The sequence below is a fragment of the Eubalaena glacialis genome, chromosome 5 (assembly GCF_028564815.1).
Source record: "Eubalaena glacialis isolate mEubGla1 chromosome 5, mEubGla1.1.hap2.+ XY, whole genome shotgun sequence".
NCBI classification, from domain to species: domain Eukaryota; kingdom Metazoa; phylum Chordata; class Mammalia; order Artiodactyla; family Balaenidae; genus Eubalaena; species Eubalaena glacialis.
The window spans coordinates 154,994,627-155,013,360 of record NC_083720.1 but is presented as its reverse complement, the minus strand read 5'-3'; the positions used below and the strand labels follow the sequence as shown (position 1 = coordinate 155,013,360).

The window sequence follows — 18,734 nt, the reverse complement described above, 5'->3', positions numbered from 1 at the left end:
CAAATGTGACAAGAGACTGAAGTTCTTAATGTTCTCCAAAGTAGAGCATTGATAGGAAAATGATTCAGTAAGTATGAATATCTGTATGATTTAGATATGGATAAAAGATTGAAAAAATACAGATTTCATTGGAGCCATAATCCAAATATATAAAGAAAAATAACAATTGTTATGAATACAACTTACTCAGAGTAAGAATAAAATGGCAATGTTGTGGGACGCTTGAGACAATTTGGAATTGAATTAAGACCTAAAAGTCACACTCCATGCAAAATATTTTGCTTTAATTATTTAGCATTACGTAGGACATCGTTCTAAAAGTAATAAAAGATGTTAGTAGCAGTCGCCTTACACAGATGCAAGACAAAGGTAAAAACCACAGAGCAGAAGATTTAAAAACAAAAACCAACACATCAAAATTAGAAAAACTCAGATGAGGAGGGAAACAGAATAGCACACGAGCAGAGAAATATTTTGAAACTAAAGCATCTTCCAAGCAAAATGTCTCAACTGAGTGACAAGTTATTTTTACCGAAAGCGCTTTATCTTCAAGCACAAGTGTCATTAATACACAGAGAGTAAATACCATGAAAGTCCCCATTTCATGTCATGTGCACAGCTCAGGAAGCCCAGAGACCTGTCTAAACCATGAAAAACGGTGCTTTCCAACACCTTTCATCTGTGTTTCCAGTTGGACCGTGGACGGCACAGAGAACTAATTCAAGCCCCATCTTCATGAGGCGGCCCTGAGACAGCTTCCCATCCCAGCTTCCCATCCCAGCTCCAGCCTCTGCTCTGGTGTCACTGAAAACTCACAGAGAACTGCAGCGTGTGCAAGAAGCCATGTCCTTCCCCCGTGCTGATGGCCATCGGCACCAAACAGTCGCGGGGGGCAGGTGGGCCCCGGACTGCTGATTCAGAAACTGCTAAGTGAGCCCTAAATTCCTGCACTCGAAGATGGATGAGCTCTTCAAAAGCCAAGCGCGGAAGCAAACTAAACCAATAGGGCATCGTCGCAAACAAGCTGTGCATTTAAATACCGCAGACTACAGGCAGGCATTCAAGCCATAGTTCCTATCATCACTCAGGTGTCAGTACAATTCTGAGAAGTCACCATCAAGCACAGTCTCCCAAAGGAGTAACTTTTCAACGGGTCAACACTGATGAAAGACCTTGAGTCTCCGTTTCCCAAAATCCATGGTACGTTTTGCAGGGGATCATGGAAAGCGTTCTTTAACATCAATTTTGGGGATTTTAAGAATGAATTCTTACATATTTTAGCATAATATGGTACCTTCCCAGGAAGGTGAGTAAAATGGTCCAAAGCCCTACTCTTCCATCTACAAATGATGCATCTTTTACAATCGAGGTCAGATTTCTCCAACTCAAGTTGTGACATGTTTAGTGGGTTGTGAAACTGATTTAGTACATTTAACTAGCATTCTTTAAAAAAAAGAAATGGAAGGCCAAAAAGTCGGGTTAACTTACAGAAGAGTTGAAAAACAAAACGAAACAACAACAACAAAATGGCATTTTCCCAAGTGAGGAAAGGGTGAGAAAGTATAGACAAAATTCTGAAATACTAACTTTGAAAATAACAAAAGTCAAGCAGTTGTTTAAGATAAGGAGCATTTAGGAAGAGGAAAGAAAGAGAGAAAGAGAGAAAGAGAGAAAAAGAAAGAAAGAAAGAAAGAAAGAAAGAAAGAGAGAGAGAAAGAAAGAAAGAGAAGGAAAGAAAGAAAGGAAAAGAAAGAAATAAGGAAGGAAGGAAAGAAAGAAAGAAAGAAGGAAAGAAAAAGACAGTAAGAAAAAAAGGAAGGAAGAGGGAGGGAGGAAAAGGAAAGCCTGATCCCCCATTACTTTGGTAAATATCTAATATTTTTCATAAGCTATTTTACGTTTTCAGTAAGATAAAAACATCTCTTCCTAAATCTTCGTCAGGAGTTCTCTATAAAGGATATCTCACTAGTCGGAAACTCACTCCTTCAAACTAAGTAACTTCCAGATGCCATGCTCTTCTCTGCAGCTTGAAAAACAGCAAAGCTAAATCACAGGAAAAATTACAGAAGAGAATAAAAATGCGTTAAATGTCTAATTTGTGCCAGGCGTGTTGTTCCCACTCTGACGGCCATACGAAGACACAGTTACCACCTACATTTCTACTGGCCACACTCATTTAATTTACAATTTCCCAATGAAACGCTATCAGGCAGTGTCAATATCAAAACTGAACAAAGGATGAGAGTCCTTATCTTAACTGACCTTCACTCAACTGGCCTCCTGGTTTAGGTAGCTTTCCTATCACGCAAAGCACGCTGGCGGATGACGCCCACAACTAACTGAAAGCTCCTGGCATCCTTTCTGCTCTTTCCAGTTGGATTCTACACCTACCAAGAGACAGGTGTATTGTTCCCCAAACTACTTCTATCAGTAGTACCTGTTACTGTAATGCTCCTTATTTAAGTATTATGTAACCCAATCAAACAGAGCAGTTGTCTCTTTGAAAACTTAGGTAATTGGGAAGGATTCCATCCAAAATGAGTTACTATACAAAGTTGCTATTCAAGTAGCTATGAGAGAGAAAACGAACATTTAGGAGGGAAAACCTCACTACAGCTTAGTGGAATTCTGCACTTAGATTGCATTGAAAGCTACCTTTGACTTCTCATTTTTTACTTAAAGACATACAAACTGAAAGTCAATATTAAGGCATTACAGCTATGATTTTTGAAAGAAATACAACAAGTTTCCAAGTAGCATATCCCTACTTAAATAAAAGGTCTTGGCTTAAATAAAAAGTAGTGAAGTTAAAATTAAATGCTTACAGGATAAACAGCAAGGTCCTACTGTATAGCACAGGGAACTATATTCAATGTCCTGTGATAAACCATCATGGAAAAGAACAGGAAAAAGAATATGAAGAAGTTATATATCTATATGTATAACTGAATTACTTTGCTGTACACCAGAAACTAACAGAACATTGTAAATCAACTATACTTCAATAAAATAAATTTTTAAAAATTTAAAAATTTAGAAAATTAAATGCTCACAGAATATGTGTATCATTGTTAGGACTCTCCTTCTGAGCTCTCTATCAACTAATGGACGAGCTATCAGCCCCCAACGCATCCAGGAGCTGCATTCCACAGAATTCTAAAATTAAAAAATACCTGGAAAATATCACATGTTACTATATTTTGCTTTCGTAATAGTTTAACTTTTACATATTGTACAGTTACATCTACTATGTAAATACTCCCACATACCATACCTGTTGGAACCGCATTATACAGATTTCGCATGAGAAGAGACCTAGTAGCACTGAAGTCATCAATCTCTTCTGGAGAGATGAAGGGCTTTTAAAGCAATCAGTTCTGAATCTTGACATCAGTTTAAAGCTATAGATTATATCTTGAGCTCTCAGCATCCTAAAACTTCATTAATCTCTGTCTCAGAGGCAGCAGACCCTTATTCATGGATTTATTTACAGTGACTATTTACGTTTCATACGTTCACTCTGAATCCCACATCCAGAGGGGTGATTTGTGGTATTACTTTTGATTTTATAAGCTTTAATCTATGATAGATGTTCCACTCTAAAATGCTGCAAAAACGGTTCTGCACCACACTACAGAGTTTCAGATGAAGATCATAAGATCACCTAGTTCAGAACAGAAATCCTTCTCATGACCGAAGCTGATGTTCTGAAGCCATTTCGTGATACAAAAGTATGTGCTCTTTCTTGATTGAGCCATTTTAAAAACTGTCTATTAATCAAATGTCCTTTTAGCTTTTATTTCTAAAAGTCTTTTCATATAGCACTTTCACGTAATACCTACTACGGTGTTGTGTATTTTCAGTCAAAACTTTCTTCTTGAGGTCGGTGGGCTGTAACAGTGTCACTTGCTAAGTTGTGATATTCTTCCACGTACGGTCATGCACGAAGCTACCCTTGCGGAAAACCAGGTGAAGGGTGTACAGGACCTTTCTTACAGGTGAATGTCAATTTACAATTATCTCAAAATAAAATGTTAAAAAAGTTCTTATTGAGCAAAAGTTGATTAGGGGATATCACGTACTATGGTTGAAATTCATGGTTTGACTATCATTTTTTCCTGTTTATTTGCTCTGAACCTTAGGCAAGCTGCATTCTTTCTGGGCATGCTTCCTCGCAGTTGAAATGGGAATCATTTCCCATAGTTATTATAAAGAATAAGTGAGGGAATTCCCTGGTGGTCCAGTGGTTAGGACTCGGTGCTTTCACTGCCGGGGCCTGGCTTCCTTCCCTGGTTGGGGAACTAAGATCCCTCAAGCTATGGTGCGCAGCCAAAAAAAAAGAAACGAGATGACATATATCAAGAATCCAATACAGTAGCAGATGTTACAGAAATGGTTCGTACTACGATTATTCATGTCGGTAGACTGGAGTTTTTTAAATCAGCTTGATACAAAATTACAGTTAAAATACAAAATTCCATTTACCTTCAAGTCAAATGACTGAACGCTTTTACTTAAGCTAAATCGCCGCACCTCACAATATAAAGAAGTGAAAACCAGACGCATGAGGGCCGCAACGGAGGGTCCAAGACGGTGCTTTCACAGAGTTAAAGTTCCTTAAATTGCTCTAGTGTGGAATGATGCCACACCATTTATGCCATTTATGGCGAGCCAGGGGCAACAGCGAAGGCTTTTTATGTAACAAGGAATTCTATCGGAAGAGAAAACATCACCTGAGGATAAACGAAAAGCATGATCCCAAGATCTGGGGAGACCAATTTAAATACGCAGTATGAACGCACAATTCTCAATCAGTATCCTCCCCATTATAGACTTCAGTCAAACGCCCCCTTCTTGACGTCGCGTCACAAAATACGAAACTTTTTTGGAGTTCCACGAGGTGGCTGAGCAGCATGAAAACATTCAATTCAGGGCAAAGTCAGCTCCCTGCGGAAGACCAAGTCTGAAAGGGATCCCCCGACTTTAAAACAAAACACTGCAGGCCTGGGTGGATTCGGGAGTTCTTTTCATTACTTTTCACCAGTAATGGGATTAGAATACCACAAAGCATCACTCGTCATCTTCCAAAAAGAAAGGAAAATATTTCTGTCAGAATGTTTGAGATGACTTCTAAAGAATCTCATCCAAAAGATGTGTCATATATTTTCACATTGCCTCACTCGAGCACTGGGAGTCAAGTTTTGGCATGCAGTGTCTTTCTGTTTCTGGAACAATTCTGTGTATTTCACATGTCTTCTCCTAAAACGACTAATTATACTTAATGCTATTTCATTAACTTATACCCGGCGGGAAGATGCCTTTTTTTTCAAGCTGTTATCAGAATGTTATTCTTCTGGAAAAAGGCATTTCCTCTTTAGCGACCCTGCGAAATTTAAAAGCACAATTTCAGAGACGGTATTAAGACACTTGCCCAGGCTGACCTGGAGCTATCCAAGCTTACTTCCTATTCCTAGCTCAGATTTTATTTTAGAGTCTTAAGATAATTGCCGCTTCAATGCCTTTTCTATTATTCTTCCAGAGGAAAAGAAGAAAAGTTTTTAATAGACACCTTAGCTTTCTTAAGCAAACCTGCTTTGGGAGTACTTAAAATAATTCCTATAGTATTTTAAGGCAGATGACAGCCTTAATCCAGCTTCTGAATAACTACCTGCACTGGAGAAACACAGGGAAAAGTACGAGGCAGGTATTTCCATAATAGTGGAAGTTTTACCTCCACTAAAGTAAAGTAAATAGTGTTAGTTTTACTCACACTAAAACAAAAGCTGACTTACTTTTTTAAAAACTTTCTATGTTATACTGGAGTCTAGTTGATGAGCAATGTTGTGTTAGTTTCAGGTGTACAGCAAAGTGATTCAGTCATACATATATATCTATTCTTTTTCAAATTATTTTCTCATTTAGGTTATTATAGAATATTGAGCAGAGCTCCCCGTGCTCTACAGTAGGTCCCATTTCAAATATAGCGGTGTGTACAGTGTGTACTTCAATTTATCTTATTGAAGTAGAGCTGATTTACAGTGTTGTGTTAATTCCTGCTGTACAGCAAAGTGATTCAGCTATGCACATATATTCATTCTTCTTCATATTCTTTTCCATTATCTTTTAAAAACGGACTCACTTCTCTAAAGTGGAAACACCTAGGCAGATGCAGGACCTCTGTTCTGGGGCCAAGACACCAAGACATTTAGGTGCCTGAATTTCCTCTCTGTTCACCGGGCCTTTGGTGGCCTCCAAGTAGCCACCCCGCAAACAGCTGCGAAATGGCATTCCCTGTGCATATTAGTGCTTATATGAGCGTTTCCTCTTCCATTCATTTTAAATCTTATCAAATGTCTGCTATATTTCAGACGCTGTGCACAAATTGCAAAATTTCAAACTAAAAATGTTCTGGGTCTTTTTTATTTCAGTGGGATTCACTGAGTAGGTGCTTCATAGGAGACTTTCAGTGGAGTCTCCTTCACCTTGTTATGCTTGTTTTCCAACTTTATTTTCCTATTTCTTTGTATCAATTTTAGCCTTCAAAGTTTCCTTCATGATGAAATTCTGAAAAATTCTTTGGAGCTGAAAAGATTGCTAGGGTACTTACAGGCAACTGTAATTTTCCAATAGCAATTGAATTTGATGGATAAGTGAAATTATTAACTCCACAGGCATTTTCACCTTTTTTTTTTTTTGTAACATTGCCTTTACTTTGAAAGTGACTTTTAAAGGAGCTTATATGTCTTGCTTGCATTTTAAAGGTATCTGTGTGGCGAAAGTACAATAACCCTCAATATTGATTACCACTATCATTTTTACAACATTGGCAAATTCTAGTTTAGTTCACCAGCTTCTCAAAGTTCCTAAACAAGCCATGACATCGTAATCAGCAGAAATAAAACTTAGGTGTTTTAACAGGAAAACATTTGCTCTTCCCTCCTCAGTGATCTTCCTAATATATTTCCCAAACCAGCGCAGAAGCAGCCTGGCTTTAACTAGAGTGAGGAAAACCCTACTTACCGTCCTCACTTCTCTGAGTCATAATCTGTAAAATGGTGGTAATACCACAGTACGGGGATTCAATGACATAAAAGCGCCCATCAAGCCGTCAACATGTGTTCATTCTCTTCTGCCTGATTCAACTTCTTCCAAGATGACATCCTTGAGCACCTCCTTTCCCAAATATGTTTAAAATATACTTGATTTTCAAAAATTAACTTCTGCACAGGGAACTACACTTGATATTTTATAAGGGAAAAGAATCCGAAAAAGAATACACACACACACACACGTATAACTGAATCACTGCGCTGTACACCTGAAACTAGCACGACATTGTAAATCAACTATACTTCAATTAAAAAAAAAAATCGACCTCTTCAGAAGTACATAACACTAATCACACTGACCCTTTAGTTTTGTTCTAAGACTGTCAGAGGATGTAAAAATTGAAGGTTATATGATATATAAAATCAGGTTCATGTGGTTTTAAAGTAATCTTAAATAAATAACAATACAAGTATGTCATCTTAGTTAAAGGAATAGGTAAAAATTTTAAAGTTCTGGGTTTAATGTTTGAAGCATTCAAATACTTTAATAGCATAACTCAAATAAGTGAATATTTGAAGACTCTTCTTAAGGATAGCATTTTCTCAAATGTATGGGTCCTATGAGCTGTTTGGTTAAAACTGACACGTATAAAGAATGAATCACGTCTTCTTTGTCCATTCATCTCTCGTTGGACATTTAGGTTGCTTCCATGTCCTGGCTATTGTAAATAGTGCTGCAATGAATGTGTCCTTTTGAATTATGGTTTTCTCAGGGTATATGCCCAGTAGTGGGATTGCTGGGTCGTATGGTAGTTCTATTTTTAGTTTTTTAAAGCACCTCCATACTGTTCTCCATAGTGGCTGTATCAATTTACATTCCCACCAAGAGTGCAAGAGGGTTCCCTCTTCTCCACACCCTCTCCAGCATTTATTGTTTGTAGATTTTTTGATGATGGCCATTCTGACCGGTGTGAGGTGATACCTCATTTCTCTAATAATTAGTGATGTTGAGTACCTTTTCATGTGCCTCTTGGCCATCTGTATGTGTTCTTTGGAGAAATGTCTATTTAGGACGAATTGGGCAATTAGGATTGACATATATACACTACCATGTGTAAAATCGACAGCTAGTGGGAACCTGCTGTATAGCCCAGGGAGATCAGCTCGGTGCTCTGTGATGACCTATATGGGAGGGATGGTGGGGGGACGGAGGTCCAAGAGGGAGGGGATACGTGTATACATATAGCTGATTCACTTCATTGTACAGCAGAAACTAACACAACATTGTAAAGCAATTATATTCCAATTAAGAAAAGAAAAAGAATGAATCACGGTTGGTGTCCTAGTGGTTACTACTAGACAGGACACTAATACTGAAACATAGTTCAGGAAAAGTTAAATAGCTGAACAAGTCCTCTCTGCCTGTCCAACTTTAAAAAGGTAAACATAATATTAGCATAATCATGCAAAGCGACTTCTATATGGGCTTATTTTATCTGGCCTGGGAGGATTACCAAGAGTCATTCTATAATAGGGAAGAAGATATCTGACTCCATATTGGATCTGTTTCTTTTACTTTAATCTTAGTGTTTTGTTGCTTTTGCTACAAGTTAAGAATGTTGCCTACAGCCTGAAATATACAGGACAGCCCATTCTCAAGGCTCTGACCTTTAAGGGTATAACACTTTTCATTCATCTGAGACAAAAAGTTGCAGAACAGAGAATAACATTCATCTTGTTGGAGGTTTATAGAAACATCATGACCTGACCTACATGGACAGCTGCAAGAACAAAGGATGATGCTACCAAGAAGTCTGCAACAACCAACCATGCCCGTCCCTGACCTGGCCTTTGTAATGCTTTGCTGAAACCCTTGGGGGAGTTCGGGGACTTCTGGGCACCAGCCACCCGTCTCCTTGCATGGCCCTGCAATAAACTTTTCTCTGCTCCAAACACCAATGTTTTGGTTTGTTTTGTCTCACTGTGCATTGGGCCCAAACACTTGTGTTTGGTAACAATTCCTGAAAACCAATTACAGAGCATGGCCCCTGGCACACAGTGTGTCCTCCATAGCGTGCAGAGTTTCTGAATATTTTCTTAAGCAAATAACAACTTAGTCTTTAATAAGGACATTGCTATATAAATAAAAGAAAAAAATGAAAAGATGGTGATTTTAGCTCTGTTCTAAAGGTATTTTTTAAATGCATAATGGTTAAGGCCAAAGAAAACTGGAAAGGAGCCGACTGCGGTAACATTCTGAAAGCAACACGCAGGTGGATGTGTCGTCCTTGCATCGGGGGACCTGCAGGAGACAAAGCCAAGAAGCAACCTGACTGACACAGCAGAGCCACGCAAAGGCTCTGGCATGGGGGGCGTCAGGTACCTGTGGACGTGGTAACGACGGGGAGGCTGAACATAGGGGGACGGGCTGGAGATCGTAAAGCCGCCAGACACCCCGGAACCACTTCCCCGCTGGGGCAGAGAGGGCCATAGTCCCTGCTCGGACTTGTACCCTGAACAGGATAAAACTGAGCATTTATGGCCTGGGCAAGCCAAGCAGAGAAGGGAGCAGCGATGTTATTCTGAGCGTGCGGTGAGGAGGAGGCGGAATGAAAACCTTTATACTTAACGCTGTGGACTCTCCGCTCTGAGTCCGCAGAGCTTGGGGCCAGGATCACACCCTCGGCTGAGAGGCGACGAGAATCGGGGGCTTTTCAGGGGACTGACCCGCCTTTACTCACACGGCAGTAACCACCCTGACCAGCAAGCCCACCACATGCACAGAATGTCCAGTCAGCTTCGAAGGGGCCAACTCACATTCTAGACTGCGCTAAGAATTCAAGTTTGAGGGTTAGATCAAGGCATTTTCAGTTACGCGAGGTCACAAAATCTTTCTCTGTGATACTCCTTTTTCTCAGTAAACTCATGGGGGTTTTACTGCCTTCCCAAATAAGGAAGTCAACTAAGAGAGAGGAAGACAAACGATGGTACAAACAAGGGATCTAATTCAAGACAACCGCAAAGGGGATGCTCAGGGCAGGGATGGAGGGGGACCCCAAGGATGATGGCTGTGCAGCAGGTAAAGGGCAACCAGCCCAGAGGGAAGCAGACCGACTGTTTCTGCAGGGATTTCTTCCCAAAGATGAAATGATTAGGAAACCTAATGCACCTGAGTGCACTGAGAGGAGATTCACACAACCTGAGGAATCACTGGGGGATGAATCAGTGATAAATATACAGAAAGCTCAGCAAACCGCAACATGACACAGCTCTAGGGAGAATAAAACAAAACAGAGGGCAGGAAAGGAAATGTAGTCACAGCATACTTCATGGCTCAGCTGTGAGAAATGGCTGCGTGGCCACCAGGATGCACGGGGTGCATTTGGATCTTGATATAATTAGGATCTAACGGAGGACGGGGGGATGGATGGGAAGGGGTCTGTGAAGGCAGGAGGGTGAAAAAGAGTGAAGGTCTCACCTCCCAGAGCGTGACGTCAATGACGTCCACAGACGATTCTTAAAACCAAAGAAGCCAGAAGTAGCGACAAAAGCCTTTGACCTGAAGGTCTGAAGGTCAATTCTAAGAGCATCAGTTAAAAGAACCAGAAGTACCTGCCGCCAAAGGACAACAGTCGGGGCAGGGGAAGGGGGCAGCAGGGGGCAACTGCCATGTCTGTAACTAGCCTAAGAAAAAGAGTCGCCTTTCAAAGCTATGTGCAAGTGTAACTCTGACAAAAATTAAAATTACATGTTAAAAAAACAGAGTGAGGAGAATGAAAGAACACTTCTTGATGGCTGGAACTGTCTTGTTTTACTGACATTGTCTCATGACACCCATCACAACCAACAACAAAAGAATACGTTGTCCGGAATGGTGCCTCACTGCTGGACCTTGGCCACCTCTGAATTACCAGACAAGCTAGTGTTGACCCAGAAAAGACGGTGGGTGGTCATGTATCCTACCTAGTTCCACGGGGAACAAACACTGACAATTGACAGAATTGATAGGCTTTAATCTACAGCTTAGAAAAGTCGGTACAATAAATGCAAGTACTACAAACTGAAATCATAAAAAAGTAGAATAAAATTCTCATTGGAATAATTTGAAAAAAAATCTGAAATCTATCCATCTAAAAGTAAGTCCCACTCTTTTCTGCAGTCCTGAAAAATAGAGAATGCATGGGCATGTTAGCTATAAAATACAAAAGCAGAGTCTCCAATCTGTTCCATAAAATATTCATGCTAGTTTGAATATAAAAAATATTTCCCCAACATCTTTAGTAAAACTCTCTGTATCCTGCTCAGTTTATAGTTTAGAGAAATTTCTTCCCCCTAATTCAATGTGAGAACGTCTTGGAGCATAATATATAAGCACATTTGATGAAAATGCAGATAACTGGGCACCACTCCAGAACTAGAGAATGATAATCTCTGACATCTGAAAACATACATTTTAATAAGCTCTTGAGAGGTATTTATCATACAGTTGTTGTCGAGTTTATACTAGGTAACTCCCAGGGTTTTTGTTTGCTTGTTTAGTTTTTTTCTCTTTCATCTAAGAGTTATGACATCCTCTGCTCTCAACAATCGCCTCTCTTCCTTCTCAAAATCTTTCCAAACCACTGATGATAGGACATACTGACACACTGTATTTGTATAGGTATACAGTATTTACCTCTTCTCCAGAACAAGCAAGGTTCTTAGAAACACAGGGCAATACCATATACACCTCTGAATTCTCCCATAACAAAATACCTCATCACATATTCAACAAATGTTGAAAGAATTAACAGGAACATGGATGGGGATATTGAAGAAAAAGTATTTCTTTTATCGTTTTAAATTGTAACAAACTTATTTCTAGAGAGCAGTTCTCTCCATTGGGTTTAGGTTGTTGTATTAAGCCTAAACTTCCAAAACTTTGTGGCTTTCGATGTAAAGTATGAATCAAACTTCAAACTTTTAATTCACCTAAATTCTAATTTACAGCCCACTTGCACATCGACTTAAAGTGATCTGCCTGCCTTTTACCATTCCCGCAGTTGTAACAACTGCCTTTTTCTTTCCAACTACAAATCATTCTATCTGTGAAATTCCTTCTTAGATAGCTAGGAATTAACTGGAACAAAAAGAATCAGCAGAAATGGAAGAGAGCCCATGCCCTTCACGTGAAAGGGAGCTCTGTGTCCATGGAGTAGAGGGTGGGTAGAAAAATATATTTAACAGCTCTTAGGCAAGTAAGAGTTTAGTCTCTGCAGCAATTGTATAATTTCTTTGATGCAAGAAAATACTGTCACCTCAAGACTCCCTGCATAAATATACAAGTACATTGTATATTTTAATAAAAATCAAATCATTCCAACGTGTTTCAGACTCCAGTATAGACATACAATACTTGAAATACTTCTATTCTCTGCTACAGAAAAAAAATTCTAAGAACACATTTTTCTCTTAATTCTCTCTTAAGGTAAATAGAATTTTATTCTGAAAGGTTTAAGCCTAATTTTTTCCTTGTTCAAATCGGTTTAATACAATAACATAGGGATGCAATGCAGTTTGTTACGAAGACTTACGATCTTTAAAAATCCTGAATACATTCTGACACGTTTTTTCCTAAGGCATTTGTGTTGGGATACTGTTCTGAGTATTTTTATTCCAGCCCAGCTGCTCTTCTCCCAAAGAAAGTGAACCAATGAATTTGATGCCTTGTTTGAGAGTTAGCTGGAATTTTTCCTAACCTGAACATAAAAGCAAATCTGGCCTTCTGGTAAGACATTCCTTGACAAGATAGTAACAGTGATAAACCTACTGGCATATCCAGAAGGGAAGGAAACCCCCCCCCCCCCCCCCCCCCCCCCCCGTCCTTTCTGCCCCGGAGCCAATGTTCACTGAGCTGCTTTGTTCTCTGCATCCTGCATAATTAATAACTCTTTGGCGATCAGTCATGCATTCCTCAGTGGCACCTCGGGCTTCCAGTGTCCTCTGAGCCTGCCCCATGGAAGCCCCTGCTCCTGCACGGCCGCCCCTTCACTCCCCACGCGTCCTTCACAAGAAGGCCGCTCAGGAGAACACACGGTGGGGTCACAAAGTGGCCGCCATACTTACCCTCTCTCTCATGCTTTCCTCTCCGGGGATGATTTTACTAATAAGAATAAAAATATGTGATATCCAACAGGTGCCAGCGATTATACATATTGAAAAAGTAACACAGGGAACTAGATTCAATATTCCGTGATAAACCATAATGGAAAAGAATATATTCAAAATATATATATATATGTGTGTGTGTGTAACTGAATCACTGCTGTAGAGCAGGAATTAACACAACATTGTAAAATCAACTGTATGTCAATCAAAAATGTAAAAAGATTAAAAAAATAATTTTGGATTTTTTAAAAAAGAAAGATTAAAATCATACAAATAATAGAACAAATGTGGAGGTAACTTAAGATGAGCTGCATGGGATTGCTGGGTATTAAAGGAGCCTTCAGTTCATTCAACCCCGCACTCTCCCCTTTTCAGGCAATAAAGTAAAGAAGATCGAAATACACGGAGTCAAGTGGTATGGTAGCGCTAACATCTATTTCTTTTCATCTAAACTGATCCAGTCATTAAACTGAAAATGAGAGCAAATAAATTGTTGAAAATATTGTGACTACTTCTGTACAGAAAGCTTAGATTAAAGCTCTTTAAAAATATAATATTCAATAAAACCATCCTGAAAGAAAGCGGCAGTAGTTTAATCACCCTTCAAAATGTTAACCAGTTTGGAGAAAAAGAAAATCCTCAAATCTTATAACCATTTAAAAAAGTATGGATTACAAGTAATATTATACTCAAGAAGGAGAGTTCTCTATATAAAGAATAAAACCACTAAAAATATCAGATCTGGATTTGTGCAGTTTATTTCAAAAATAGGTATGGTTTTGTGAAGTAACTGCCTGACAAAAATATGCAGTATATTTTACATTAAGGCTGAGATTTTTTAAAAAATAAAACACTTTCAACAAGGTTTTTTGATATGAGAAAAGATGTTACTTTTCAGCCTTTGTAGGTTTCTTAACGTTTTAAAATAATGGTGCTTATGCTACAGTACCCAGAGTGAAACACACATACTCTATTATAAATTACTCCAAAATTAAACAAGAAATTTTCTTTTCTTTCTAAGAGATCTGAAATGTGCGCTGGCGCTCACTGTGTGTGGCCTCCAAACAGAAACAGGCTTGCACTGTTTTATTTCAGTTTTGCTTCATTTCTTCCCAAACAATCTCTCACTGCTAATCTACCAGGCCTTTTTTCCCTCTTCTAGCATAAAGGAAACAAAAATCAAAGACATCATTATTAACTCCTTATGCCCCATCAGAAAGCTGGATATATATCGTTTGGCATCCATTTGCCTGGATTTCTTTTCCATTATTTATTAATGGAGCATGATTGGGGAATATACATTTCCATAAATAATTCTTGAAAACAGCATGAAAATTCTATAAGTTTTAATTAATGTAGTCAATCTGGTACTATTTTTTTAAAAGCTACGAAGAACTAGCTCTAATTTCAGGTAAACATCCTATGCTACGTCTTTTTCCTAAACTAACACTTAGTCTAAAATATCAACTTAAAAGAGCAAAATGGAAAGATAAATGTTATTCATGTCTTAGTCTAAGGTACCTGGGAATCAAGAAAATGGTACTGAAAACATAATATTACAAAGGAAAGCATATCTCTATATAAAACACATATGAACTATATTAGATCAGCATCACTTTGTTCGAAATAGTAAGGGATCCCTTGTTTAACTATACGCTCTCTCATTCACTGGTGGAAGGAAAAAGAGTGGGTAAATCATCTTTCAAAGGCGAACCCAATTTTTAATGGCAACACATGTAACAAAAACTATTTCTGAGAATTTTAACTAATGCATTAAAACTCTCCTGCTAAGATGTATGGTAATCAGAACCACAGAGTCTTAAAGGTTGACTGGAATAAATATTCATTCAAGCTCCCAAAGACGGCTGCGGAGTTCACTCTCTTATTTGTAAAATATAAAGGATATTAAAATAAACTTTCTCTATAATTGTCCCAGAAAAAAATGTGATTAAACTCAACATTTTTTTTCTATGTGTCGATAGATGCAAAATATTCATTCCGATCATTATCAAAAAGCAGGTAAGGATGATTAGACCCATCAGTGCGTATGACGCCAGAAGTAGGCACTAATTTCTTTACCCTGGGGGGATGTTCCAGTCCCCAACAACAGCAACAAAAAGAAAAAGAAAGAAAGAAAAGAAAAGATTCCAGTTCCATTCTTTCTTTAAGGAGGGCAAGAATGTATCCTTGGCCACACAGCCTGATACACCAGGACCAGGAGGGTATGTCGTGTCATTGCTGCGATTCTTCAGTTTTCTGGTTTATGAATCATCACTACTCTGTCACATACAGTAAGTGAGATAGCTCCATGGGGGGGCTCACACCCCCCGCCGCCAGGGGCGATGGCAGGGGAGGTAACACTGAACAGCTGCACAGCGACAGACCTCAAGGCAGGAAGTTCACAGTCTACTCAGGGCCTGGGCTGAGTAGCATCTTATCATTACAAAATTAAGAAGCCATCGGGCCAGTGGCCCCTCAGTCCTACTGTGCAGCAGGGGGTTTGCAGTCAGGGAGACCACGGCCTCTGGGGACCTGGGTGTGTTAATTATGAAGTTCATCTCTGGGAAAAAAGAAAAAAAAAAAAGTGTGAGTGAGGATCCAGGGGCTTGGAGGGGCACTTGCCCCCAAGCAAGTGCCGCAGAACTTTAAAGCCTCCTCTCCAAAAGGCAAACTTTCTTCCCTGAGGCTTTCCTTCGCTGGTGCACAGATAAGACTGATGGATGATGCCCTGCTGGCAGGGATGCTGGGGGAGAGGGTCAGGCAGGGAGGGGTGCCCTTGAGCAACGTACACTGATAATTCAGAACACTCTGGGAGGCTAGAGAGCAAAATCACTCACTGATTTTCACTCACCGACTCGGGCAGTTGTTGACAGCAGAATGAGTGTGGGCTGCATGGGGAGAGCCACGGCTACACGGGATCAGGGCAAAGCGTAAGTGAGGGAACGGCAGGTAAGCTGTCAAAGTGAACTCACACCCTGAAGAGCCAAAGCTCGCGAGACAGTACAGTTCATGTATCAATGATCACTCCAGAAAGCCATCTGGCAAGATTAACATCACCAGGTCACACGTGTTAAGCAAGGCAGGAACCTACTGTCCTCTTGCCTTGCTTCATCTGGCCCCAGCCTGATGGTTTCCTAAGCATAATGCAAACTGTTTCCCCAGGCAGCCATCCCAGGGCAACTAGTTACCAAGAAGTTAGTTACCAAGAAAGACACATTCAACAGAGCCCAGGAGAGTGTCAATCCAAAGTCCATATTGACAATTTATCCAACTATTTCAGTAACGATCTAAAAATGTACTGAACTTAGTTTTGATGATGCAAACAGAAATACCCTCTTCACCCAAAGTCTCCCAGAGACAGTTTCTGGTCTTAGTCACAGTGAATCCCTGGTAACAGGTCAAACCCAGGGGACAGGGTCTTTCCCAGTCCAGAGGATGGGTGGTACTTACAGCAGATCCTTATGGGTCTTTATCTCATCTCCAGGCTCAGGAATCTGACACACATACATATGGAAACACAAGTGTCCGTGAATCCGCTGTTAGTTAAGCTGGGGTGACTGAGCTGTATGGTCAACTGAGTATTCAACTACTTATTGAAAAACTATAATGGGGCCAGAACTAAGCGAGGCACTGTACATTTCCTGTGTTTTTGTCTTTACATATTTGATTTCTTCCACACCACTTCGTGGGTTACACAACCAGACAACCTATGAGATCATAAAATCAGAGGAAGGCAACACTTGGTGTCAGCATATATATGTTTTTGCTTTCATGTCTTATTCTGTGGGATGATAATAGATTGCTATTAATATAATGTGAAGACACTAGTTCATTTAAAATACTGCACAAATAGCTTCTCAGTTTCAAGTTTATTTTTGTCACAGGTTTGGGATAGATCAAACCTTCGCTATGATACAAGACCTACCATTATGTTTTACAGTAAAATTTGATTGTTTCATATTTAAATATTTAAGAACATTAGATGTGCTAAATCCAAACTGGAAAATATGGACTGTATAACTTTGTGAAAGTGTAGCCGTGGCTCCCAAGGGCATTTTAGGCTTAAAACAAATATTAAACTCATAAATTCTGTGAAGCAGGGTACTGTGAAAGGGTGATAAACAGATTCTTAGTGGCTTCATTCAAACAAATAGTCACAGTATCAAAAGGTTTTTAAAGAAGTTCATCCTTGTCTAATATTAACACTTTTCTAGGTGAAATTATTAAATTTGATTAAATTTAAATGAAAGATATTAAACAGTTAAATTAAGAAAAATTTTGGAAATTAACAAAGGACATGGTAGAGAATCTATACTGGGCAAAGTATTTCATAATGGAATAGAGATACAGATATCTCAAATAATCTATATCAGGAAATGGATCAAGATTCACAATGTAAATTCACAGCATATTTTAGAGATACCTCCCTTAACTTCAATTGTACACAGTAAATGATTCTGTTAATAAATAAATAAATTAACATTTTTCCGACTTCAGTTTACATTCTGTTGTTTCTTTTCAGCTGTATCTCAATACTTAAATTTCGTAATTTAGTCAGTTGCTTAAATACTATTCCACGGAATTGAGTTTGGGCAATCAAAAAAGGGAAATTTCTGCTTAACGTTACACTATGAATAATATATAATTATTCACAATATTTAAAAATTATTATATAACAAAATATAATATAATATTATAATAATATATAATATGAATAATATATAATTATTCATAATATTTATATGTTAATATATTATTCATATTTATATATTAACATAATATATAATTATTATAATTATATATCCTAATTGTAATTATAATTATAATAATTATATAATAATATATAAAGTTAAATATTGATCCCATATTTTCTAATTGGCCTCATGAATTGTTAGTGTGCTGGATGCATTATTTTTATACCTGGTTAGAATATACATGTTAATTAATGCATGTAGCCCACACCATTTCATGTTCCCAGTGTGCATACTGATTTGCTAAATCTGTCAAAATCATTAATGATATCAGTTTTATATTCTTTTACATGGTGATACTGATCATATTTGGAAAGTATACTAGGTGACCCCGTATTTGTATAAATAGTTCTGAATTACCATTATAAGCAGAATGTGATAAACAGCCAGAATGTTTTCAATATTTTTGTTGCAACAAACAGACACAAGTGTCTGAAATAATACACAAGATAAAGGGAATAAACAACTGCAATACAAATAAAAACAGATTTCCTAAATCCCTGTGAGAATTTCGGAACTTCCTCTTTGGGGTACAAAGGCCATAATATTATTTAATCAGGACAAATATTAAGATAAGTAGGAAAACTAAGATAATTACTTTTTAAAATATATTTTACTAAAACACTGATTTGAAAAGAATAGTTAATAAGTTTACCTTTCCCCCCAAAAAAGATAAAATGACACATCTAAAAAATCAACTTTTGGTGGGTACAGAAAGGAAAGATGACACCTTAATGGGGGAAAAATTAAAACATCACATAAAAGCGTGGACTTTTAAGGCGATAGA

General features: G+C 38.5%; 1 protein-coding gene across 4 annotated transcripts in view; it reads right to left on the bottom strand.

The window, feature by feature from the left end:
- Positions 1-18,734, bottom strand: part of PDGFC (platelet derived growth factor C) — a 217,337-nt gene that overhangs the window by 33,425 nt on the left and 165,178 nt on the right. The gene's annotated exons all lie outside the window — the stretch shown is intronic.